At 46.9% G+C, this 26255-nt stretch overlaps 1 pseudogene; it reads left to right on the plus strand.

Moving 5' to 3' along the window:
- Positions 1 to 3186: 3186 nt before the first annotated feature.
- On the plus strand, positions 3187 to 26201 carry LOC106993128 (serine/arginine-rich splicing factor 3-like; annotated as a pseudogene).
- The last annotated feature ends 54 nt before the right edge of the window (positions 26202 to 26255 follow it).

Below are 26255 nucleotides of genomic sequence, written 5' to 3' on the forward strand. Positions count from 1 at the left end.
GCTCACACTTGTAACCCTAGCACTTTGGGAGGCTAAGGAGGGCAGATCATGAGGTCAGGAGTTTGAGACAAGCCTGGCTAACATGGTGAAACCCCATCTCTACTAAAAGTACCAAAATTACCCGGGCATGGTGGTGCACGCCTATAATCCCAGCTACTCTGGAGGCTGAGCCAGGAGAATTGCTTAAACCCAGGAGGCAGAGGTTGCAGTTGCAGTGAGCCAGGATCGCACCACTGCACTCCAGCCTGGGTGACAGAGCAAGACTCTGTCTCAAAAAAAATAAATAAATAAATAAATTTTTTTAAAAAAATAAAGAATTAAAAAAAAGGCCAGGCGTGGTGGCTCATGCCTGTAATCCCAGCACTTTGGGAGGTCGAGACAGGCAGATCACTTGAGGCCAGGAGTTTGAGAGCAGTCTGGCCAACGTGGTGAACCCTGTCTCTACTAAAAATACAAAAATTAGTCAGGGGTGGTGGCACACACCTGTAGTCCCAGCTACTTGGGAGGCTAAGGTGGGAGAATTGCTTCAACCCGGGAGACGGAGGTTGCAGTGAGCCAAGATCATGCCATTACACTCCAGCCTGGGCAACAGAGCGAGACTTTGTCTCAAAATAAATAAATAAATAAATAAATAAAGTGATTTACTCTGTGAGTTATATGTGGATTCTGGCCCCCATTGCCTGTTTCTAACGTGAATTTGTATGAAATTGTGGCTTTAAAATGAAATTTGGAGACACTCGAAAGTATTTCTGGGCCAAGCCTGGTGTCAGCACGAGGTGGGGCTGAAGGCTCACCTCTGCGAGGTGCCAAAGCCTCAAGGAAGCCAGAGCAGTAGTCAAGTGTCCAGACCCCACCACCAAGGCTCTGGCCTGCGAGGTCCTGGGGGGAAGCCATGGCTTTGGAGAGCCTTCCAGGTGCATCTAGTGAGTTCTACCTTCAACCACCATCAGCAGAAAGCAGAGTCAGGGAGAAGCGAGCAGAGCATGGGAAGTAGGGAGAGAGGGAAGGGTGAGAGAAGACCCGGGGAACGATGGGCTGAACCCCCCGGGCACTTTAGCTGTGTCAAGGCAGCAGCCTTGGCATGGAAAGTGGGATGGTTGATGATTCCCGAGACAGCAACATGTGTTCATAATAGGAAGGGGATTCAGCTCTGCTAAGGTGGCAAGGTAGCCAGCTTATGGGACATTCTCTCAGGTGGAGATGCCTGTGCCCTGCGCTGAGGCCTCCTCCCTGTGCCCCCCTCTGCCTGCCCATGTCCAGTCCCAGGGCTTCAAATGCTGTCTGTAAGTTGGTGGCATATTTGGAGAGGTCTTTTGAGTTTCAGCTTCCTATCTGCCCCTGGGGACCTGATATCTCCTCAGGGACATCTGAAAGGCAGCGCAACCTTGACACGGCCATGTGAGAACTTCAGCCACTCCGACAAGTCCCCTGCAACTGCCTTCAGCAGCACTGTCCATACGCCCAGTAACAGGCCGGCATTCTCTCTGTCCTTCTTGAGCCCACTTCTCCTCACACCCTGTAACATCACCATTTCCAAACCCCTCACATGCAGCCATTCCTACCATTGCCAAGGGTGGGACGCAGCAGACCACCCTGTCCCTTCCCTGGGACCCTGCGGTGGCTCCTCACTAGCGTCCCACACCTGCCCTTGCCCCCATAGCTTTGCTGCACAGCAGCCAGGACAGTCTTACAAAGTCAAATAAGCCACTCTCTTGTTTTACAAGCCTCCAGTGGCTGTCACTCTTTATAAACCCCCAAATCCTTGCCTACACAGTTCTGAGGCTTGCAGGACCAGCTTACCATCATCTCTGTGCCCCCTGCTTCTACGCTCTGATGCCCACTGGCTATGCAGAAGCCTGAGGAAGCCTCGGTGGCCTGGCCTGCCCTCCAATAAGCTGTGTGCCAGCCTGTCCTGGCCTCTGCCTGAAATGCTGTCCTGGAGACCCCCCAGCCTGCCTCCTCCTTGCTCAAATCACACAACTATGAGGGGCCTTTCCACACTCAGAGTGAAGCAGCCCCCTTTGTCTTGGTCTGTTTTCTCTTCTGCATGGCACTTAACACCTGAAAGTGTCCGTTGTGTGTTTACCATCTGTTGAGCCCACTTCAGTGCAAGCCCTTAATGGCTGCCTGCAGCCTTGGCTGCTGCTCGCTTCTCCCTGCCCTCCCACTCACCACTAGGCCAGGTTCCTCAGGGCCAGAGTCTACACTGCAGTGCGTCCTGCCTGGCTCCTTCCCTGTCATCGGGGCTGATGCAACCAGCTGGTCCAGAGCTCGGGCAGAGGATGATTCGCGACACCACGCTCCATTTTGGTTTTGAACAAATTGCTATTGACTGCTGGATTTTTCTTTCCTCCGCAAATGAAAGATTCCATGCCCGGGTGGGCTGTTAAAACAGGCCTCCTAGAAATCTCTTCCCCAGTGGGCTCAGGGCTGCCCTGGCCAGCCGTGTCAAGTGACAGACCTGGAATGGAGAAAACCAGGCTCAGTGGTCAGTGGATCTTGCTGGCCCTGCCTGACTCTGGCCACTCGTTCCCAGGCTGACACCAGAGCCTTGTCCTCTCCAGGGCCTGTGCATCCTCTGCCCTCACTCTCAGGGCTATGGAGAACTTTCATGGGTCCCGGGCATTTTTGCCTTCCTGGGCCTTTTCCACTATAAAACATTTTTATTTTATTTTATTTATTTTATTTGATTTTGACTGAGTCGTGCTCTGTCACCCAGGCTGGAGTGCAATGGCACGATCTCCTCTCATGGCAACTTCTGCCTCCTGGGTTCAAGTGATTCTCCTGCCTCTACCTCCCAAGCTGCTGGGATTACAGGCATGCATCACCACGCCCTGCTAATTTTTTGTATTTTAAGTAGAGACGGGGCTTCACCATGTTGGCCAGGCTGGTCTCGAACTCCTGACCTCGTGATCTGCCCACCTCGGCCTCTCAAAGTGCTGGGATTACAAGTGTGAGCCACCAAGCCTGGCCTAAAAAATAATATTTTACATTGATATTGGCATAAAGGCAAATATAATCTAGGCCGATGCATGATTATATACTCATTATTATTATATCTACTCATTTTTCTTCTGATTTTAAAAGAAATGAAAATGAAAATCATTTTCATGGGCCCCTAAAGCAAGTCTCACGGGTCCTGTGCTGCGCGCCAGAGGGAGAGTGGGCTCTGCTTCGCTCCCCTGCATGGCCCTGCACTGGGGGGACGGTACCTGAGACGAGGAGAAAACTTGTGTTTGACGGAATATGAAAAAAATCCAACTTGAGGGTACACCTAGGGGAGGGCCAGCCCAGCCCTGCTTTAAACTTCAGCAGCTTTCCTCCACCTGGCTCTCTTGAAAGCCTCCCTCCCCTCGCACTGGCCGCCTGACGTTTCACATTCAGACCGCCTTTCCTTCAGAGCAGGGTTTCTGGAAGCATGGTGCAGACCCACTTGGGGAGGCGAGATGGTGAATTGCAAATTCTGAGTCCCACCCAGTTGGGAATCTCCAGGACAGGCTCAGGGTTCTGCATCATTAATAAGCCCTCCAGGTAAGGCTTAGGGCCACTGAAGTTTGAGAAAAGCTCCCTGAAGTCTAAATACAAACATCACTTCATCCCCGGCAAAGGACCTTGATTAGGAGGTAGAAACCAAGCAGGAGCAGGTGGGTCAGAGGGGCCCACAAGGGCTGAGTTTCAGCTCCAGAAAGCGCCTCTGAGCTGAGTGACAAGGAAACCCACGCGGCCTCTCAGCGCTCCAGCTTCTACAGCTGGACATTGGGAATGACAGCACCCACTTCACTGCGCTGGAAATCAATGGAGACCATGAATTTGCGTTCGGTAAGCTGTGAGGAGAATGTTAGGGACAGTTCTGCAGCAGTGGTCGTGGTCTTGGGGTTCTTGGCCTGCTGGGGTCCTTGATCCTTGTGCCCAGAGAGTCCATGAGATCAGCATAAAACACTCAGCAGCTAGGAATGAAAGAAAACTTTCTCAGGCCAATAAAGGGCATCTGCAAAAAGCCCACAGCTAACATCATGACTGAAAGCTTTCTTCTTTTTTTTTTTTTTTTTTTTGAGACGGAGTCTTGCTCTGTCGCCCAGGCTGGAGTGCAGTGGCGTGATCTCGGCTCACTGCAAGCTCCGCCTCCCGGGTTCATGCCATTCTCCTGCCTCAGCCTCCCCAGTAGCTGGGACCACAGGCGCCCGCCACCGCGCCCGGCTAATTTTTTGCATTTTTTTTTTTTAGTAGAGACGGTGTTTCACCATGGTCTGGATCTCCTGACCTTGTGATCCGCCCGCCTCGGCCTCCCAAAGTGCTGGGATTACAGGCGTGAGCCACCGCGCCTGGCCTGACTGAAAGCTTTCAATGAATGGTTGATCGAATGATTGAAAGCTTTCCTCCTAAGATCACTCTGCTTTTGCTACTCTCACACTCAACACGAAACTTCCAACACCAGATGTGTGGGTTTTCCCCATAAGGCAATTCTCCAGGGGACAGCAGCTGGATGTCCAACAATTTAACTCAGTTCTGACACTATCTACCCAGAGTTGGAGTCAGATGCCACAGGTTAAGGGCTCAGGCCCACAGGATCGCTCCAACTTCAGACACCTATCACAAGTAGTAGGTTACCCACAACTACATGGAGGTTCTTTTTTCTTTTTTCTTTTTGAGATAGGGTTTTGCTCTGTCACCCAGGCTAGAGTACAGTGGCGTGATCTCAGCTAACTGCAGCCTTGATCTCTGGGACTGAAGTGATGCTTCCACCTCAGCCTCTTGAACAGCTGGAACAATAGGCATGTGCCATTACACCTGGCTAATTTGCATGTGTGTGTTTTCTTTTTCTCTGTTTTAAAAGTTTCTATTTTATTTTATTTTTTGAGACGGAGTCTTGCTCTGTCACCAGGCTGAAGTGCAGTGGCGCAATATCGGCTCACTGCAACCTCCGCCTCCCAGGTTCTAGTGATTCTCCTGCCTCAGCCTCCTGAGTAGCTAGGACTACAGGCGCACGCCACCACGCCTGGCTAATTTTTGTATTTTTAGTAGAGATGGGGTTTCACCATGTTGGCCAGGATGGTCTTGATCTCTTGACCTCGTGATCTGCCTACCTTGGCCTCCCAAAGTGCTAGAATTACATATGTGAGCCACCGTGCCCAGCCTTTATTTTATTTTTATTTTTTATGAGACAGAGTCTGTCTGTATTGCCCAGACTGGAGTGCAGTGGTGCCATCTTGGCTCACTGCAATCTCCACCTCCCAGGTTCAAGTGAGTCTCCTGCCTCATCCTTTGAGTAGTTGGAGTTACAGGTGTGTGCCACCACCACCTGGCTAATTATCATAGTTTTAATAGAGACAGGTTTTCACCATGTTGACCAGGCTGGTCTCGAACTCCTGACCTCAGGTGATCTGCCTGCCTTGGCCTCCCAAAGTGCTGGGATTACAGGTGTGAGCCACCACTCCTGGGCTTGTGCTATTTTTAAAAACTTTATTTTATTATAAATCCCATAGTAGTTTTGTGTGCATTGTGGGGGGGCCAGAGTGGGGATGGGGGTGTCTGGGTATAGAGCTTCACTCTTGTTGCCCAGCCTGGAGTGTCATGGTGTGATCTCGGCTCATTGCAACCTCTGCCTTCTGGGTTCAAGCGATTCTCCTGCTTCAGCCTCCCAGGTAGCTGGGATTACAGGCTTATGCTACTACGCCCAGCTAGTTATGTATTTTTAGTAGAGACGGGGTTTCACCAGGTTTGTCAAGCTAGTCTTAAACTCCTGACCTGAGGTGATCCACCCACCTTGCCTCCCAAAGTGCTGGGATAACAGGCATGAGCCACCGTGCCTGGCCCATAGTACTTTTTGTATTTTTTGTAGAGACTGGATTTCATCATGTTGCCCAGGCTGGTCTCAAACTCCTGGCCTCAAGCAATCTGCCTGCCTCAAGCTCCCAAAGTGCTCCCACCATGCCTGGCCTCCTTTTCAGGTTCAATTAATTTGCTAGAGTGGCTCACAGAGCTCAGGGAGACACTTAGGCTCCCTGGTTTATTGTAAAGGACATTACAAAGGATACAAGAACAGCCAGATGAAGAGGTGCACCAGGCAAGGTGAGGGGAACGGGCGCGGAGCTTCCCTGCCCTCTCCTGGGAGCCACTCTCCCAGCACTTCCACATGGTCAGCAACTCAGAAACTCTCTGAATTCTGTTCTTTTGGGTTTTTATGTAGGCTTCATTACCCAGGCATGATTGATTAGATCACTGGCCATTGGGGGTCAGCTCAACCTTCAGCTCTTCCTCCTTCCCTGGAGGATCAGTTTCAGAAATGAAAGTTCCAACCCTCTAATCACCTGGTTGGCTCACCTGGCAGCCAGCCCCCATCCTGAGGCTGCCTAGGGGCCCCAGCCATTTGAGCTATGTGCCAGGAAGCAGGGAGGAAGATGAAATATATATATTTATTATAAATCACAACATCATAATCACAGACAAGATAAATATATCCCTTCTTGCCACTTCTATTCAACATTGTCCTGGAGTTTCTAACTAGGGCAAGTAGTGTAAACTAAAATGTGTCTGAGACGGGTCTCAATCAATTTAGAAGTTCATTTTGCCAAAGTTAAGGAGGCGCCCAGGAGAAAGGTACACCTTTCCCTAAAGATGATTTTGAGGTCTTCAATATTTCAAGAGGAAAAGTGGGCTGGAGGAAGGAGAGGGTCACATGACTGAATCCACATGTTACAAGAGAAAGGCAGTAGGTAGGGGAATAGTCAATTATGTATTTATCTGGCACTCAGTAAATCAGCACTTTATTTTTTAAAATTTCATTTACTTATTATTTTTTTAAAATGTTATTTATTTATTTATTTATTTTTTTATTTTTATTTTTATTTTATTTTTGAGACGGAGTCTCGCTCTGTCACCCAGGCTGGAGTGCAGTGGCCGGATCTCAGCTCACTGCAAGCTCTGCCTCCCGGGTTTACGCCATTCTCCTTCCTCAGCCTCCGGAGTAGCTGGGTTATTTATTTATTTATTGAGATGGATCTTGCTCTGTTGCCCAGGCTAGAGTGCAGTGGTGCAATCTCAGCTCACTGCAACCTCTGCCTCCTGGGTTCAAGCAATTATCCTGCCTCAGCCTTCCAAGTAGCTGGGATTACAGGCACCTGTCACCGAGCCCGGCTAATTTTTGTAGTTTTAGTAGAGACAGGGTTTCACCATCTTGGCCAGGCTGGTTTCAAACTCCTGACCTCGTGATCTACCTGCCTTGGCCTCCCAAAGTGCTGCAATTATAGGTGTGAGCAACCGTACCCGGCCTTATTTTATTTTTTGAGACACAGTCTCACCCTAGTTGCCCAGGTCGAAGTGCAGTGGTGCAATCTCTGCTCACTGCAGCCTCCACCTCCCGGGTTCAGGTGATTCTCCTACTTCAGCTTCCTGAGCTGGGACTACAGGCACACACCACCATGCCTGGCTAATTTTTTGCACTTTTAGTAGAGACAGAGTTTTGCTATGTTGCCTAGGCTGATATCAAACTCCTGGACTCAAGCAATCTGCCCACCTCTGCCTCCCAAAGTGTTGGAATTATAGGCATGAGCCACCATGCCCAGCCTAATCAGCACTTTACATAAGATAAGGTGAATATACAGTAGCTACCTGTAGTGATACTTAACCTTTTATCTGCAGCTATCTGCTTAGGAACAAAAGGAAAGGCAGCTTCTTGCAGGACTCAGCTTTCAGCTTAATTTTTTTTTCTTTTGGCAGAGTGAATTGAGGTCCCAAATTTTATTTTCCTTTCACACTAGACAAGAAAAAGAAGTAAAAGGCATCCCAGTAAAAAAAAAAAAAAGTAAGAAATAAAATGTGTCTCTATTCACAGATGACATGATCTTATATACAGAAAATCCTAAGAAATTCACTAAAAAATTATTTGGACAAATAAATGAGTTCAGCAAGTCTGCAGGATAAAAGATCGATATATAAAAGTCAAATGTATTTCAATGTGCTTGCAAACAACAATCCAAAAATTAAAATTAAAACAAAACAAAACAAAACAAACAAAAAAGCAAAAAACAGTTCCACTGGGTGCGGTGGCTCACACCTGTAATCCCAGCACTTTGGGAGAATGAGGCAGGTGGATCACTTGAGGTCAGGAGTTCGAGACCAGTCTGGCCAACACTGTGAAACCCCGTCTCTACTAAAAATACAAAAATTTGCTGGGCATGGCAGGGGACGCCTGTAATCCCAGCTACTCAGGAGGCTGAGGCAGGAGAATCGCTTGAACCTGGGAGGCAGAGGTGGCAGTGAGCTGAGATCTCACCATTGTATTCCAGCCTGGGCGACAAGAGCGAAACTCCATCGCAAAAAACAAAAACAACAAAACAACAACAACAAAAACCTTCCTAGGCCAGGCATGGTGGCTCACGCCTGTAATCTCAGCATTTTGGGAGTCCAAGGCAGGTAGATCAGTTGAGGTCAGGAGTTCAAGACCAGCTTGGCCAACATGGTGAAACCCCATCTCTACTTAAAATACAAAAATTAGCTGGGCGTGGTAGCAGGTGCCCATAGTCCCAGCTTCTCAGGAGGCTGAGGCAGGAGAATGGCATGAACCTGGGAGGCGGAGGTTGCAGTGAGCCGAGATCACACCATTGCACTCCAGTCTGGACCACAGAGCGAAACTGTGTCTCAAGAAAACAAAAACATAAACACAAAACCAGTTCCATTTACGATAACATTAAAAAAAATAAATTACCTAAACATAAATTTAACAAAATAAGCAACACTTATACTTTGAGAAATGCAAAACTGAAAGAAATTTAAAAAGATCAAAAGAAATGGAAAAACATCTCATGTTCATAGATCAGAAGACTTACCATTGTTAAGACAGCGGTACTTCCCATATCTCTCTACAGATTTAATGCAATCTTTGTCAGAATTTCAGCTGGCTTCTTTGTAGAAACTGACATGCTGATCCTAAATTTCACGTGGAATTTAAAGGGATCTAGAAAACCCAAACAATCTTAAAAGTGAAGACTAATGTTGGAGGACTCATACTTCTTGATTTCAAAATTCACCAGAAAGTAACAATAATCAAGACAGTGTGGTACTTGCACAAAAATAGACCTATAAACCCATGAAATAGAATCAAGAGTCTAGAAATAAATCTATGCATCTCTGATCAATTGATTTTCAAGAAGGGTGCCGAGACCATTCAGTAAGACAAGGGTAGTCTTTTCAGCCCTGAAGTTGGACACTTAGCTCATGCCAGAAACAAAAATCCATTCAAAAGGCATCAAAGACCTAAATGTTAGAAGTGAAACAGGAAAACTCTTAAAAGAAATTACCCTGGATCTGGGCATGGTGGCTTACGACTGAAATCTCAGCACTTTGGGAGGCTGAGGCAAGCAGATGGTTTTTAGCTCAGGAGTTCGAGACCAGCCCGGGCAACATGGCGAAACCTTGTTTCTACATAAAATCCAAAATCTAGCTGGGCGTTTTTGGTGGCTTGTGCCTGCAGTACCAGGTACTCAGGAGACTAAGGCTGGAAAACCTCTTGAGCCCCGGAAGCAGAGGTTGCAGTGAGCCAGGATCATGCCACTGCTCTCCAGCCTGGGCAACGGTAAGACCCTGTCTGAAAAAAAAAAAAAAATTACCTTGGATTTGGCAAAGAACTCTTAGATATGACCTATCCTTAAGTATGATTTTACAACCTTGGATTTGGCAAAAGATTCTTAGGTATGATACCAAAAGCACTACCCTTCCTCCCTCCAAATACACAAATTGAATTTAAAAAAACAATTGTGCTTCTAAGGATACCATCAAGAAAGCAAAAAGACAACCCACAAAATGTGAGAAAATATGTCAAATAATATATCTGATAAAAGATTTTCAGGCCGGGCGCAGTGGCTCACACCTGTAATCCCAGCACTTTGGGAGGCCGAGGCGGGTGGATCATGAGGTCAGGAGATGGAGACCATCCTGGCCAACATGGGGAAACCCTGTCTTTACTAAAATATAAAAAATTAGTCGGGCTTGGTGGTGCACACCTGTAGTCCCAGCTACTCGGGAGACTGAGGTGGAAGAATCATTTGAACCCAGGAGGCAGAGATTGCAGGGAGCCAAGATTGTACCACTGCACTCCAGCCTGGTGACAGAGCGAGACTCTGTCTCAAACAAACAAACAAAAAACTTTCTTCAAACCAACCATCAAAAGACAAATAATCTAACTAAAAATGAGTAAAGGATTTGAACTGACATTTTTCTAAGATATACAAATGGCCAAGAAACACATACAAAGATTATTGACATCATTAGTCATTGGGAACATGCAAATCAAAACCACAGTGACATACTACTGGTGTATCTGCTAGGATGGCTGTAATTTTAAAAAGTGGAAAATAATAGGTGTTGGCAGGAATGCAGAGAAACTGGAACCCTCTCATATTGCTGGTGGAAATGTAAAATGATGCAGCCACTTTAGAAGACAGTCTGGTGGTTCCTCAAATAATTAAACAGAGTTACCATCTGGCCCAGCACTTCTACGCTGAAGGTATGAACCCAAGAGACATAAAAGCATATGACCACATAAAAATTTGTACACAAATGTTTATAATAGCATTTTTCATAATAACCAATAAGTGGAAATAACCTACATGTCCATCAACTGATGAATGGATAAAGAAAATGTGGTACATCCATACAATGGCGTATTACTCAGCCAAGAAAAGGAATGAAGTACTAATACATGCTACAACATGGATGAACTTAGAAACATTATGTGAAGTGAAAGAAGCCAGTCACAAAAGACCGTATATTATAGGATTACATTTATACAAAAGTCCAGAATAGGCAAATCTATAGAGTAGATTTGTAGTTGCTCAGGGTTGGGGATGGGAGGTGGAGAGAGGGATCAAGGTACAGGGGGGTGACAGCTAACAAGTACCAGGTTTCTTTTTGAGGTGGTGAAACCATTCCAACATTGAATGTGATGACTATTGCCACCTCAACCCTGTGACTTAAAAACAATTTAATTACGGCCAGGCGCAGTGGCTCACACCTGTAATCTCAGCACTTTGGGAGGCCGAGGCAGGCAGATCATGAGGTCAGGAGATCAAGACCATCCTGGCTAACATGGTGAGGAGATCGAGAACATCCTGGCCAATATGGTGAAACCCCATCTCTACTAAAAGTACAAAAATTAGCTTGGCATGGTGGCACATGCCTGTAAACCCAGCTACTCGGGGGGCTGAGGCAGGAGAATCGCTTGAACCAGGGAGTCAGAGGTTGCAGTGAGCTGAGATCGTGCCACTGCACTCCAGCCTGACAACAAGAGTGAGATTCCATCTAAAAATAATAATAATAATAACAGAAACAGAAACAAAAAGCAATTTAATTACATGCCTGAGTGGGTAAATTGTGTTGTATGTGAATTATATCTTTTTTTTTTTTTTTGAGATGGAGTTTTCCTATTGTTGCCCAGGCTGAAGTGCAATGGCATGATCTGGGCTTACCACAACCTCTGCCTCCCAGGTTCAAGCAATTCTCCTGCCTCAGCCTCCCGAGTAGCTGGGATTATAGGCATGTACCACCATGTCCGGCTAATTTTTTTTGAATATTTAGTGGAGATGGGGTTTCTCCATGTTGATCAGGCTGATCTCAAACTCCCGACCTCAGATGGTCATCCCACCTCGGCCTCCCAAAGTGCTGGGATTACAGGTGTGAGCCACTGCACCCAGCTGTGAATTACTTTTTTTTTTTTTTTTGAGATGGAATGTTGCTCTGTCGCCTGGCTGGAATACAATGGTGCGATCTCTGCTCACTGCAACCGCTGGCTCCCTGGTTCAAGCAATTCTCCTGACTCAGCCTCCTGAGCAACTGGGACTACAGGTGTGCACCACTACTCCCAGCTTATTTTTGTATTTTTAGTACAGATGGGGTTTCACCATGTTGGCCAGGATGGTCTCAATCTCCTGACCTTGTGATCCGCCAGCCTTGGCCTCCCAAAGTGCTGGGATTACAGGCACGAGACACCATGCCTGGCCCATTAATTGTATCTTTTTTTTTTTGAGACAGAGTCTCACTCTGTCGCCCAGGCTGGAGTGCAGTGGTGTGATCTCTGCTCACTATAAGCTCCACCTCCTGGGTTCACGCCATTCTCCTGGCTCAGCCTCCCAAGTAGTTGGGACTACAGGCGCCCGCCACCATGCCTGGCTAATTTTTTGTACTTTTAGTAGAGACAGGGTTTCATTGTGTTAGCCAGGATGGTCTCGATCTCCTGACCTCATTATGCGCCTACCTCGGCCTCCCAAAGTGCTGGGATTACAGGCATGAGCCACCGTCCCCGACCCAAGAATTCTATCTTAATAAAGCCGTTAAGAAAATTGGAGGGACTTGGGGGGGTCTATAGATACCTGAGATCCACAAGGGGTCTGCTTGGAAGACATTTTCAGAAGCATCGACTAAGGCAATTCCACTGGACATCATGAATTTCAAGGCTCGGCCACAGTGATGATTATTCTTTAAGCAAAAATTCATTTATTTATCTTCCTTGACCAACATTTATGTAGATCAAATTTGATGTCAAGCCTCAAGCTGGGAGTAACAGGAGGAAGTGAGCCTCTGGAAACTGCTGTTCTACTGAGGACTTGTGATTGGCTGCACCTGGCTGGATTCTGGACCATCACTGCCCTTACCAGCCAGCTTCGGCCGGCTAAAGCCAGCTGCTCTTTGTGGTTAACATAAATTTCATTTGACATTTCTACTGACTTCAGAAACGTTTGCCAATAGAACATGTGATGGGGAGACCAGTATGAAATACTGAACCTCCTCCCACAAGCCTCCAAGCCCATGTGTGACATTCTGATCATTATATATATACACACAGATATACATCAATCTTTATACACACACGCGTGCACACACACACACACACACACAGTCCCTTCAGTGACACAGCATCACTGTGACAGCTACTACAGCAGCACTTGCAACCTGTCGATGGTTCTTAATTCTGGCTACATCTTAGAATTACCTGAGAAGCTTTAAAAAAAATGGCAATGCGTGGGCTCCATTCCAGACAAATTGAAACCAAATCTGTTTCACAGGTAAGACCTGGGTATCTGAGTCTTTTAAAAGCCCTAGAGGTGATTCTCATGCACCACGCAGGGCTGAGAATCACTGTAACTAGGCAGGCAGTGAGATAACGCAGTCCCCCTCCTGAAGTGCAGGTCTGTAAGAACTTGGCATGCCAAATGTAAATTCTCGAGGCAGGGACCCAGGCACAAAATAATGCCATCATTGTTTACAGTTCTGATGGGACCCAATCCGTCATTTCATCCGATCTCCTTAGTTTTCACATGTGTGAATAACTCCAAAGATGTGAGTTGCCAAGGTTACCTGATTTGCTCTTGTCCCCAGAAGATCTGGGAGTCCCCCTCAGGCTGGGACCTCACAGCAGGGCACTGCTTTCTGGCAAAAGCCCTCCCTCTCCTGATTGTGACTGGCACAGCTCCTGGGGCGGGGGGCGGGGCAGCCCTTCTAGCACAATGCCAGATGTGGGCACCTTTCTAGCTAGGCCTCTCCTCACCCAGCTCAGCAGCCTTGCTCACCGGAGATGAACACCTATCAAGTCCCAGATGCCCCCAAGAGGGCTGGGGCAGCATCACTAAGATCACACAGAATGGGCCGCTGTGATCAAGATGTGAGCTGCCGCAAAACAAGATAGGGCAACTGCATTTCTGGAACTGCCAGAAATCTTAATTCATATAATCCCTACAAGTTCCTTCCTGAAGACTTCTGAGTAGGCACTGGTTGGTATTTAAAAGGACATTAAAAACCTCCCTCGGAAACACGAACTTTCTGTTTTGTACATGCTGCGGCTTTCTTCCTTTGTACCCTCTCCCAAGGAAGCAAAGCCAGACATGTTTCCTCGGCAGCTAAATGCTGTTATACCAGAAATTCCACACTGCGCCACAGTCCGACGGAACACGGGGCGTGTGATTTGTTTCCAAAGTGGCGGACTCGTAAAAGCCAAGCCTGTGCAGGAACACACTGGGCATGCATAAAAAATAATGAGATCAGGGGTGCCTCAGCAGGCAGGTATCAGAGCAGACACAGAGTCAGAATCGCTGTGCTGGAATTTGCTCAGAGGGTGCCTTTAACTTGTCCATTTAAGGCCCAGAGATAAAAAACAGCATTGATCTCCAAGGCCACACAGCTAGAGGCAGAACCAGAATGAGGCCATCGGAAGAGGTGGTGGCTGTCACAAATATCAATCCACCGCTTTTTAACGTTTCCATTTCTTTCAGTATTTAATTTTATATATGAATATGTCACCCTCAGCCCTAGGTGCTGGATGCCCGCTAGTGTCTGCCAGTCAGAGGGAACATTATAGCCCCATGGGTGCAGCTGGCAAGCTGGCTGTACAACTAGAGGTCTCCTGAGTGAGCAGCCACCTCGCCTCAATTCCCACCAGCCTGTCTGTGGGCCACTTCTCTCTAGGTGGTCTCCACAGAGCCCACTTGGCCTCAAGAATCCTGTGCAGCCAGTTGGCTCATTTAGAGATGAGCAACATTTAGAGATTGAGGGAACACATTTGCTTCAGTGGGAACACAAGGAAGTCCCATTGCTCAAAGTCAAACGGTCTACAGCGTTTTAGTGAGGCGCGTGTGTGTGTGTGGAGTGGGGTGGAGAGGAGGATGGCAGGCTAAGAGGCCATCCAGGTTAAAATTGATTTTAGAGTTGGCTGAGCTGAGAAGGTTGCAGCCAGGGTCCTGGGGCCCTGCAGACTTGTTTATCAGCATCCTGGAGCATGGCCCAGAGAACTTGTTGAAGAGCATCTTGATCCTGCTTACAGGACGCCTCCCCTTTCATAGAGGAGGTCTACACTAAGACCTGCTGGTCACTGGCCACAGAAGGAGGCAGAGCCTGGCACTGCTCCGGCTCAGGGTGAACATGCTCCTAGCTGGAAGGGAGGGTTCATAGCCCACAGCTCTCTAATGTTTGTCAACCGTCTCCCATCTCTACTCTTCCCAGGGACAGCACATTCCCCATTGGTCCTTCTCTTTTCTGTTTTTCAATTTTTATTTTAAGATCCAGGTTACATGTGCAGGATGTACAGGTTTATTACATAGATAAACGTGTGCCATGGTGGTTTGCTGCACAGATCAACCCATTACCTAGGTGTTAAGCCCAGCATGCATTAGCTATTCTTCTGATGCTCTCCCTCCCCTCACCCTCAGTGTGTGTTGTTCCCCACCAGGTGTCCTTGTGTTCTCATTGTTCAGCTCCCACTTATAAGTGAGAACATGTATTTGGTTTTCTGTTCCTGCATTAGTTTGCTGAAGATAATGGCTTCCAACTCCATCTATGTCCCTGCAAAGGACATGATCTTGTTCCTTTTTATGGTGCATAGTACTCCATGGTGTATATGTACCACATTTTCTATCACTGATGGGCATTTGAATTGATTCCACATCTTTGCTATTATGAATAGTGCTGCAGTGAACATACAGTCATGTATCTTTATAATGGAATGGTTTATATTCCATTGCATCTATACCCAGTAATGGGATTGCTGGTTCATATGGTATTTCTGCTTCTACATCTTTGAGGAATCACCACACTGTCTTCTCTAATGTTTGAATTAATTTACGCTCCCACTAACACTGTAAAAGTGTTCTTTTTCTCCATAACCTCACCAGCATATGTTGTCATTATTGTCATTTTTTTTTTCCTACTTTTTTGAGACAGAAGTATCTCACTCTGTCACCCAGGCTGGGATGACAGGTATGAGCTACTGCACCTGGCCAATAATCGGCATTCTGACTGGAATGAGATGGTATCTCATTGTGGTTTCGATCTACATTTCTAGAATGATCAGTGATGTTGAACTTTTATCGTATATTTGTTGGCTGCATGAATGTCTTCTATTGAGAAGTATCTGTTTATGTCCTTTGCCTACTTTTTAATGGGGTTTTTTTTTTCCTATAAATTTGTTTAAGTTCCCTGTAGACTCTGGACGTTAGATCTTTGTCAGATGGATAGACTGCGAAAGTTTTCTCCCATTCTGTAGGTTGTCTGTTCACTCTGCTGATAGTTTCTTTTACTGTGCAGAAGCTCTTTAGTTTAGTTAGATCCCATTTGTCAATTTTTGCTTTTGTTGCAATTGCTTTTGGTGTTTTCATCAAGAAATCTTTGCCCATGCCTATGCCCTGAATGGTATTGCCTAGATTTTCTACCAGTGTTTTTATAGTTTTGGGTTTTACATTTAAGTCTTTAATCCATCTTGTGTTAATTTTTGTGTAAGGTGTAACAAAGGGGCCCAGTTCCAATTTTCTGCATATGGCTAGCCGGTTCTCCCAGCACCATTTATTAACTAGGGAATCCTTTCCCCATTGCTTGTTTTTGTCAGGTGTGTCACAGATCAGATGGTTGTAGGTGTGCAGTCTTATTTCTGAGTTCTCTATTTTGTTCCATTGGTCTATGTGTCTTTTTGTACCAGCACCATGCTGTTTTGGTTACTATAGCCTTGTAGTATAGTTTGAAGTCAGGTAGTGTGATGCCTCCAGCTTTGTTCTTTTTGCTTAGGATTGTCTTGGCTTTTCAGTCTCCTTTTTGGTTCTATATGAATCTTAAAATGTATTTTTCTAATTCTGTGAAGAATGTCAACAGTAGTTTAATGGGAATAGCATTGCATCTATAAATTACTTTGGGCAGTATGGCCATTTTCACGATATTGATTCTTCCTACCCATGAGCATGGCATGTTTTTCCATTTGTTTGTATCCTCTCTGACTTCCTTGAGCCATGGTTCTTGAAGAGGTCCTTCACTTCCATCAATCCTTCTCTTATTGGACACAGTTATTCTCAACATGGAAGGGGGACAGGTGGTGGGCACATTCCTCGGAACACTGTTGGAGTTGGGTGGGTCTTAGGTGAGTTTTAAAAGCCAAACCCCAGGGGTGCACCTTGTACCCCACCACTGAGCTTAACCTGGGCCCTGCAGTGAGCTGGCAAGGCACCTGCAGTGAGATAAGACCTTGAAACTCAAATTGCCGGTTTTCTTGCCAGCTTTTGCACCCCTCCTCCCAAAAGCTTCAGGAAGCCAGCCTGCCTCTAGGAAAGTCAGGACTTTGTGGCAGGACTACAAAGATAACAGAAGAGAGAATGTATGGTCTTTACTTCTGAGACTCCAAAAGGAGAGAGGGCGCGGAGGTATCCCAGGCCAAAGGCAGTCAGGTCTGGGCACCCCACCCCCAAAGGGGTTCTTGGACTGGGGTAAGGGAAAGCAGTGTTAGGCCTCCCCTTTGGGGAGGTTAGGCAAACCTGAGTCGAGTGAGGTGGGAGAACAGGGTGATCAGAGGCTGCTGGCACCTTGGTGGCAGTGCTTACTCACTCATAGCCTCCCTCTATAAATACTTGCTGAGTGGCCACCATGTGCCAGGCTGCTCTAGGTACTGGGGATTCTGCAGTGACAAAACAGACCAAAGCCCCTGCTCCCCTCAGAGCACATCCCTGGTAGGGGGACGACAGTGAACACAGGGGTTCAGTGAACACAGTGAACCACCCTCTTGGTTGTTCCTCACTTGCAGGAGGAGGTCCTCTCACCTGAGCTCAGATACCTCTTGGGGCCCAAGTGTAGTCCTGGATGCCCGTGAGCTCCACATCCACTCCACAGGGTGAGGGTCTCAATGCCAGAAAGTGGAGGGGGTGGAAGAGAAGGAGCTAGTGCCTGGTCATGATGGTCTAGACAGGGGAGAAACCCATGGTGCTTGGGTATCAATAACCACCTTATCCAAATTGCATTTTGGCATAGTGCCATGGACTTTCATTAGTGGGGAGATGAACTCCCTCCCTATGGGCCGGCATTTCCTCCCGCTGTCCTGCCATCCTGGGGCTCTGTGGAAAGCAGTGGTATTTTTAGCTGGGACCAGGCTGAGGACCTCTATCACCTCATTCTGTCAGTCTTCTTGCTGAGGACTCTCGGGAGAAAAGTCACTGCTTATGGTGCCAGAAATGGAACTTTTTCTGAGTGCTGCTTTGAGTTTCATATTTTTATACTGCAAGTAACAAAACTGAGGTCTTATCTTTTTTCTTTCTTTTCTTTTTTCTTTTTTTTTTTTTAGATGGAGTCTTGCTTTGTTGGCCAGGCTGGAGTGCAGTGGCACGATCTTGTCTCACTGCAACATCTGCCTCCTGGGTTCAAGCGACTCTCCTGCCTCAGCCTCCTGAGTAGCTGGGATTCCAGGCATGTGCCACCACACCCGGCTAATTTTTGTATTTTCAGTAGAGACAGAGTTTCACCATATTGGTCAGGCTGGTCTCGAACTCCTGACCTCAGGTGATCCACATGCCTTGGCCTCCCAAAGTGCTGGTATTACAGGTGTGAGCCACCACTCCCAGCTGAGGTTGGTTTTTTTGTTTCTGGTGTGCGTGTGTGTGTGTGTGTGTGTGTGTGTGTGTTTTCCATCTGCAGAATGGAAGTGGCCTGGTGCAGTGGCTCATGTCTGTAATTCCAGAACTTTGGGAGGCCGACGCAGGCGGATCACGTGAGGTCAGGAGTTTGAGACCAGTCCAGCCAAGATGGCAAAACCCTGTCTCTACTAAAAATACAAGAGTAGCAGGGCATGGTGGCTTGCACGCCAGTAGTCCCAGCTACTCGGGAAACTGAGGCAAGAGAATCGCTTGAACTCCAGAGGTGGAGGTTGCAGTGAGCCAAGATTGCGCCACTGCACTCCAGCCTGGTGACAGAGCCAGACCCTGTCTCAATAAACAACCCCTCCCCAAAACAAAAAACAAACAAACAAAAAACCCCCACAAAAAACAAAACAAAACAAAACAAAAACTAGAGGTGATGATGCCCGCTCCAGGATCCCTTTGTGAAGGGTGAAGATTATACAGGCAGGGTCCATGTCTCAGAGGAGATCGTTTCCAAGGAGGCTGTGTGATTATTAACCACTTTTGTTACTAGGCTACTAACAAGTCTCATGATCCTGGTCAGCTTCCTAATCTCACCAATCCTGCTAACCAAGGAGTCTTCGAGATTTTTAGTTTTTGTGTTTTACATTTTCCCAAAGGCCTGTGGCTAGGAAGGGGCTGAAATAGGGCTCAATGTGCCAGTGCTCTGGAGAGTGGGGAGCCAGACCCTCTGGCCCACCGCAGGAAGTCCACCCGCTGAGAGGGAATGTGGTCGGGGATAGGCTTGGAGAACCTTGGGCCATCCAGGAGATCCCAGTGGACAGAGTCAGGGAGGTGCTCTCATATTGGCTGAGTGCCACTACATGGCATGCCCTGTTAATCAGTTACCTCAGGAGATGGTGCTTGGCTCCTGCCAACCTCAGGGATATATGCTAGGACTGAATGAGAACTGGCTAGATGGAAGCCCTCACTTCAGGGGGCTACAGTTGGGGGCTCGTGGGGGTCAGGCACCATGTACTGCCCTGGTGCTTCCTAAACTACAAGCACTGTGCACCACCTTCACCGTTTCTGCTCTGATACCTAAACTGGTAGTTTCTAATACCTCCCTCTAAATCAACTCACACCTTTTTCTACGAAAAGAAAACAAGCAATGTTCTACTACGTTAAGAAAACACTTAAATATTAAAACAACAACAAATTGTTTACCTATGGGGTAGTCTACCCCATATCTTACTTGATAAACACCAGGGATACAAACAACCTGTGGGAAGCAGTGAACTTTTTGAAGGGATGCTCACCGCAGTTCCATGAGATTGGTTTCATCTTTCCCATATTTTAGATGGGAAAATGAAGGCCAAGATTTGAGGTCTTACTTAAGGTCACCTAGCAAGTAGTGGGTGGAGCTGGGACTCCAAGCCGAGTCTGTGTCCTTTTCACTACATGTACCTGCTCAATGAATCCTTTATTCCTGAAACCCTATTTCACATAGCATACCTGCACTTGGGGTGGGATGACTGATTTGTCCTCTCACAGACTCCCAACGCAACCAGAGGCTCAGGTCCAGCGAGGCGGTGATGGCTACCCCTTCTCAGAGAGCACATCTGATGATGCCCTGGGGCACAGAGGGAGTCCAATGCTCAGAGTGGCCTCATGCTGAGGGCTTAGTTTTTAACATCCCTGGACTCTCCAAGGCAGAATAATTAATCCAGATGCCTGTTTACCCAGGTCTTCCCCTTGGCCATGGCACTAAGCATGACCTCTTAAAAATACCTACAGTACGTCATTATGAGAAATATTAACTTCCAAGATGTCTACAGTGTCTACAACAGTGTGTCCCAGCCCACGGGCTCCTTAGAACCTTGCCACTCCCTATCGAGAGGCAAAGTCTATGCTCCTTCCCCTTGAAAGAAGGCAAACTTTTGTGCTTTGTAGACCAAGAGGTTACTGAGGAACTGACACTGACTTCCAAGGCCAAGCCATGAACCTACCATGCATTTATGTCTTGTTCTTTAGGGATGCTTGCTCTTGGAACCCAGCCACCATGCTGTGAGGAAGCCCAACAGCCTGTAGGGAGGCTCACATGGAGAAGAAATAAGGCCCTTGTTTCATAACCTCTGCCTTGCCTCAGAAGCCAGCAGCAACTTGTTAGCTATGTATGTAAGGTATCTCTAAAGTGGCTCCTTCAGCCCCAGTCACACTTGCTGTGTCCCCCAGATGACACAGCAAGTGGCAGAGATGAGCTATTCTCACTAAGCCTTGCCCAAACTGAAAATTCACTAGCAAAATAGATGATTGTTGTCATTCTAAGTTGGTATGTTGTGGGGTAGCTTGTTAATCAGCAGTAGGTAACTGATATGGATACTACTAAATACAGTAAATAATGCAAAAACAATACTATTTTTTATTTTTTAAAATTTATTATTATATATATATATTTGAGATGGATTCGCTCTGTTGCCCAGGCTAGAGTGCAGTGGCATGATCTTGGCTCACAGCAACCTCCGCCTCCCAGGTTGAAGTGATTCTCCTGCCTTAGCCTCCCGAGTAGCAGGGATTACATGTGCCCACCACCGTGCCTGGCTAATTTTTGTATTAGTAGAGAGGGGGTTTCACCATCTTGGCCAGGCTGGTCTCGAACTCCTACCTCAAGATCCACCTGCCTCGGCCTCCTAAAGTGCTGGGATTATAGGCATGAGCCACTGCACCCAGCAATACTATATTTTAAAGAATATATATACAGTGGTGTGCTAGTAAAGGTTTGGTTCTCTAGATTGAAAAGGAAAAAGCCCCGATTACTGATTTCTATGGTGTAAATGCTCCCACCATGGCTGATTTCAAGCTCTCAGTGGTTTAACAGTCAGCTTGCTAAATTCCTGAAAATTTAACATTTGGTTCCATCTGGTTCAAGCACACCACTGTATGTGTAGTAAAAGGATTAAAAAATGCAGGGCAGACAAAATCCCCAAAAGGCTGGAGAGCATTCAGCTGTTACTAGCCTTTTTGGAAACAGCACAGATTTCACAGCTCTGCCATGTGAAGATGGCTGCTGACTTTGCAAGAGGGAGCAGCACACTGCCCTGGGACTCCCAGTCCAGCAAAGCCAGTGCTGGAAGGCCATGACTTTCCAACTTATTTTTTCATCTCTGACCAGCAGACGCTCCTTCACATAGGAGAAGGTACTCCATTTTGTAGATGGGTTGAAAACATCAATATAAAAGATATTTACTTCTGGTTCCAAATGGCACACACCCAACATGCTTTCATGACAAAACAATTTCTCTAATTCTATTTGTATTTTTCTTATTTAAAAAATACAAAACTGGCTGGGCGCAGTGGTCCATGCCTGTAACTCCAGCATTTTGGGAGGGTGAGGTGGGCGGATAACTTGAGGTCAGGAATTCGAGCCCAACCTGGCCAACATGGTGAAACTCCATCTCTACTAAAGATACAAAAATTAGCTGGGTGTGGTCACTAATCCCAGCTGTAATCCCAGCTACATGGGAGGATGAGGCAGAAAAATTGCTTGAACCTGGGAAGTGGAGGTTGCAGTGAGCCAAGATCACGCCACTACACTCCATCCTGGATGACAGAGCGAGACTCCGTCTCAATTAAAAAAAACAAAAACAAAAACAAAAAAACACTTTTGGAGATGTGGTAAATGTAACTAAAGACCAGAAAGGAAAACTCCCAGGTGTCCTGGCTAAAGGAGAGAGGCAAGTGCAGTGCAGTGGTGTGTTAGTCTGTTTTCACACTGCTCTAAAGAACTTCCCTGAGACTGGGTAATTTATAAAGGAAAGAGGTTTAATTGACTCATAGTTTCACAAAGCAGGGGATGCCTCAGGAAACTGACAATCATGGCGGAAGGGAAAGCAGGCACCTTCTTCACACAGGCAGGCACCTTCTGCCGCACAAGGCGGCAGGAGAGAGCATGTGAAGGAGGAACTGCCAAACATATAAAACCATCAGATCTTGTGAGAACTCACTCAGTTTCAGGAGAACAGCATCAGGGAAACCACCCCCATGATCTAATCACCTTTCTCCCTCAACACGTGGGGATTACAGGTCCCTCTGTCAACACGTGGGGATTACAATTTGAGAAGAGATTTGGGTGGGGACACTGAGCCAAACCATATCAGGTAGATTGTGAGGTTGACACCGAAGTCCTGGCCAGGAACATGTTATATCATTTTGAGGAAAGGTTCAGAGAAAGAGGCACCTTATTGTCCATCACGTGGACTTTGAAAAGCTGTTTCTTTGGATGGGTTGAATAAACCTCTTGCTGATCTGCTTGTGTTTTCTAAGAGATGTTCCTCGAAAGATGTAAGAATAAAAAGTGAGTTTACTCCAAAGAGCATCCAGTTGACTTGGTCCCCTTTGAGGCTACTTCAGAAAGAAGAATGACTAGCTTCAGCCCTTCCCCCAGTGTCTCCATGACCACAGAGGAAGGGATGTGTAAGACGGACAACTGGATGACTTGTAAAAGTTAATAGAAGTGAAGCAGAGACAGAGAGAGGTAAAATGCATTCGTGAGGTATTCAGTTTGGGGACCGCCTTAGTTCAGGCTGCTATAACGAAGTACCATAAATTGGGTGACTTATAAACAACATATATTTCTCACATTTCTAGAGGCTAGAAGTCTGAGATCAAGGTGCTAGCATGGTCTAGTTCTGGTGACGGTCCTCTTCTGGGTTGCAGACACTGACTTTGTGTGTTTTCATGTAGTGGAAAAGGTGAGGGATCTCTCTGGGATCTCGCTCTCTCTCTCTCTCTCTCTCTTTTTTTTTTTTGAGACAGAGTCTCACTTTGTTGCCAGGCTGGAGTGCAGTGGCACAATCTCGGCTCACTCCGCCGTGTGGGTTCAAGCGATTCTCCTGCCTCAGCCTCCCAAGTAGCTGAGACTGCAGGCATGTGCCACCACGCCCAGCTAATTTTTGTATTTTTAGTAGAGACAGGGGTTTCACCATGAGGCTGGTCTTGAACTCCTGACCTTGTGATCTGCCCACCTCGGACTCCCAAAGCGCTGGAATTACAGGCATGAGCCACCGCGCCTAGCCAGGGGCCTTTTTTTTTTTTTTTTTTGAGACAGAGTTTCACTCTTGTTGCCCAGGCTGGAGTGCAATGGCACAATCTCAGCTCACCACAACCTCTGCCTCCCAGGTTCAAGTGATTCTCCTGCCTCAGCCTCCCAAGTAACTGGGATTACAGGCACGCACCACCACGCCAGACTAATTTTGTATTTTTAGTAGAGACGGGGTTTCTCCATGTTGGTCAGGCTGGTCTCAAACTCCCGACCTCAGGTGATCTGTCCACCTCAGCCTCCCAAAGTGCTGGGATTACAGGCATGAGCCACCACGACCGGCCAAGGGGCCTCTTTTGTAAGGGCACTAATCCTTACCACTTTATTACCTCCCTAAATGCCCCACCTTCTAATATCATCACCTGGGGTTTAGGATTTCAACATATGAGTTTTGGGGGACACATTCACTTTATTTGCAGCAACCAAAGGATACATTAAAAATAAGTGTAAAGGCCGGGTGCGGTGGCTCAAGCCTGTAATCCCAGCACTTTGGGAGGCCGAGATGGGCGGATCACGAGGTCAGGAGATCAAGACTATCCTGGCTAACACGGTGAAATCCCGTCTCTACTAAAAAATACAAAAAACTAGCCGGGCGAGGTGGCGAGCGCCTATAGTCCCAGCTACTCGGGAGGCTGAGGCAGGAGAATGGCGAGAATCCAGGAGGCGGAGCTTGCAGTGAGCTGAGATCTGGCCACTGCACTCCAGCCTGGGGCCTGGGCAACAGAGCGAGACTCCATCTCAAAAAATAAAAATAATAATAAGTGTAAAATTTTAAATTTTGTGTATCAGGGTTGGTCCAATAATAGGAGAATTAGTTGGAGTAAATATTGGAAGATGACCCAATGTTTGAAACATCTTCCAATGCATTCCATGTGTCCAATTCAAATAGCTCAATTTTTAATTTTTTACTTTTTTTTTTTTTTGAAACAGAGTCTTGCTCTGTTGCCCAGGCTAGAGTACAGTGGCCTGATCTTGGCTCACTACAACCTTCGCCTCCCAGGTTCAAGCAATTATCCTGCCTCAGCCTCCTGAGTAGCTAGGACTACAGATGTGTACCACCACACCCAGCTAATTTTTGTATTTTTAGTAGAGACAGGGTTTCGCCATATTGGCCAGTCTGATCTCAAACTCCTGACCTTGTGATCCATCCCCCTTGGCTCCCAAAGTGCTGGAATTATAGTCGTGAGCCACTGTGCATGGCCACCAGGCTGGTCTTGAACTCCTGACCTCAAGTGATCCCCCAGCCTCAGCCTCCCAAAGGGCTGGGATTACAGTCATGAGCTACTGCATCTGGCCTGTTTCACTTCTTAAGCTGGAGAATTTGATACTTAAGTATTTTTCTTCTTTCTTTTTTTTTGGCAGGGAGGACAGGGTCTCACTCTGTCACCCAGGCTGAAGTGCGGTGGCACCATCATGACTTACCACAGCCTCTACCTCCCAGGGCTCAGGTGATCCTCCCACCTTGGCTTCCCGAGTAGCTGGGACTACAGGCTCATACCACCATGCCCAACTAATTTTATTTATGTATTTATTTTTTGTAGAGACAGTTTTGCCACGTTGCCCAGGCTGGTCTCAATCTCCTGGGCTCTAGAGATTCACCAGCCTCAGCCTCCCAAAGTGTTGGGATTACAGGTGTGAACCAGCATGCCTGGCCATAAGTGTATATACTTATGGGAATAAAGAATACTTTATTCCCTTTTGAATGCTGTGAGTAAAGTATTAATTAATTGCAGGCCTCGATCCTGGACAGACCTAGGCCGCCTTCTCACAACACTGTTTCCTTGAAAATGTATCAAGTTCAATGTGGAATAATGTATGTTGGGAACTGGTCACCTGCTTTGTTTACTGTGAAGCCCTTGGTCTGTGGGACTGTTCCTACCCTGGGAATGTGCACAAGCCTGGAGGCTTCATCACAAGGAGAATATAAAAGATTCATGGGAAACCAAGGCAGGGACTTCCGTCTGTCAACATGAACCACATACACCTTCATCTCTCTTTTTTTTTAATTGAGACAGAGTCTTGCTCTGTCACCCAGGCTAGAGTGCAATGGTGTGGTCTTGGCTCACTGCAACCTCCGCCTCCTGGGTTCAAGCGACTCCTGCCCCAGCCTCCCAAGTAGCTGGAACTATAGGCACGTGCCACTGCACCTGGCTAATTTTTATGTTTTTATTAGAGAATGGGGTTTCGTCATGTTGGCCAGGCTGGTCTTGAACTCCTGGCCTCATGATCTGCCCGCCTTGGTTATGTAGGTTTATGCAGGCAATCTTGGAAACAATGGCAACAAGACTGAATTGGAACGGGCTTTCGGCTACCATAGACCACTCTGAAGTGTGTGGGTTGCTAGAAATCCTCCGGGCTTTGCTTTTGTTGAATTTGAAGATCCCCGAGGTGCAGCTGATGCGATCCGAGAGCTAGATGGAAGAACACCATATGGTCGCTGTGTAGGAGTGGAACTGTCGAATGGTGAAAAAAGAAGTAGAAATCGTGGCCCACCTCCCTCTCGGGGTCGTCGCCCTCAAGATGATTATCGCAGGAGGAGTCCTCCACCTCGTCGCAGATCTCCAAGGAGAAGCCTCTCTCGCTGCAGGAGCAGGTCCTTTTCTAGAGTTAGGAGAAGAGAGAGATGGCTGTCTCCGGAGAGAAATCACAAGCCATGATCCTTCTCTAGGTTTCGTAGGCCATCTAGGTCAAATGAGAAACAAACAAACAAACAAAAGCTGACTCCATCAGCTACTATAAGGATTATTCACAATTGAATGTAATTTTACCATGGAATGCAAAGATGTTTCAACAGAAGAAAATCAATCAAC

The sequence above is a fragment of the Macaca mulatta genome, chromosome 13 (genome assembly GCF_049350105.2).
Source record: "Macaca mulatta isolate MMU2019108-1 chromosome 13, T2T-MMU8v2.0, whole genome shotgun sequence".
Taxonomy (NCBI): domain Eukaryota; kingdom Metazoa; phylum Chordata; class Mammalia; order Primates; family Cercopithecidae; genus Macaca; species Macaca mulatta.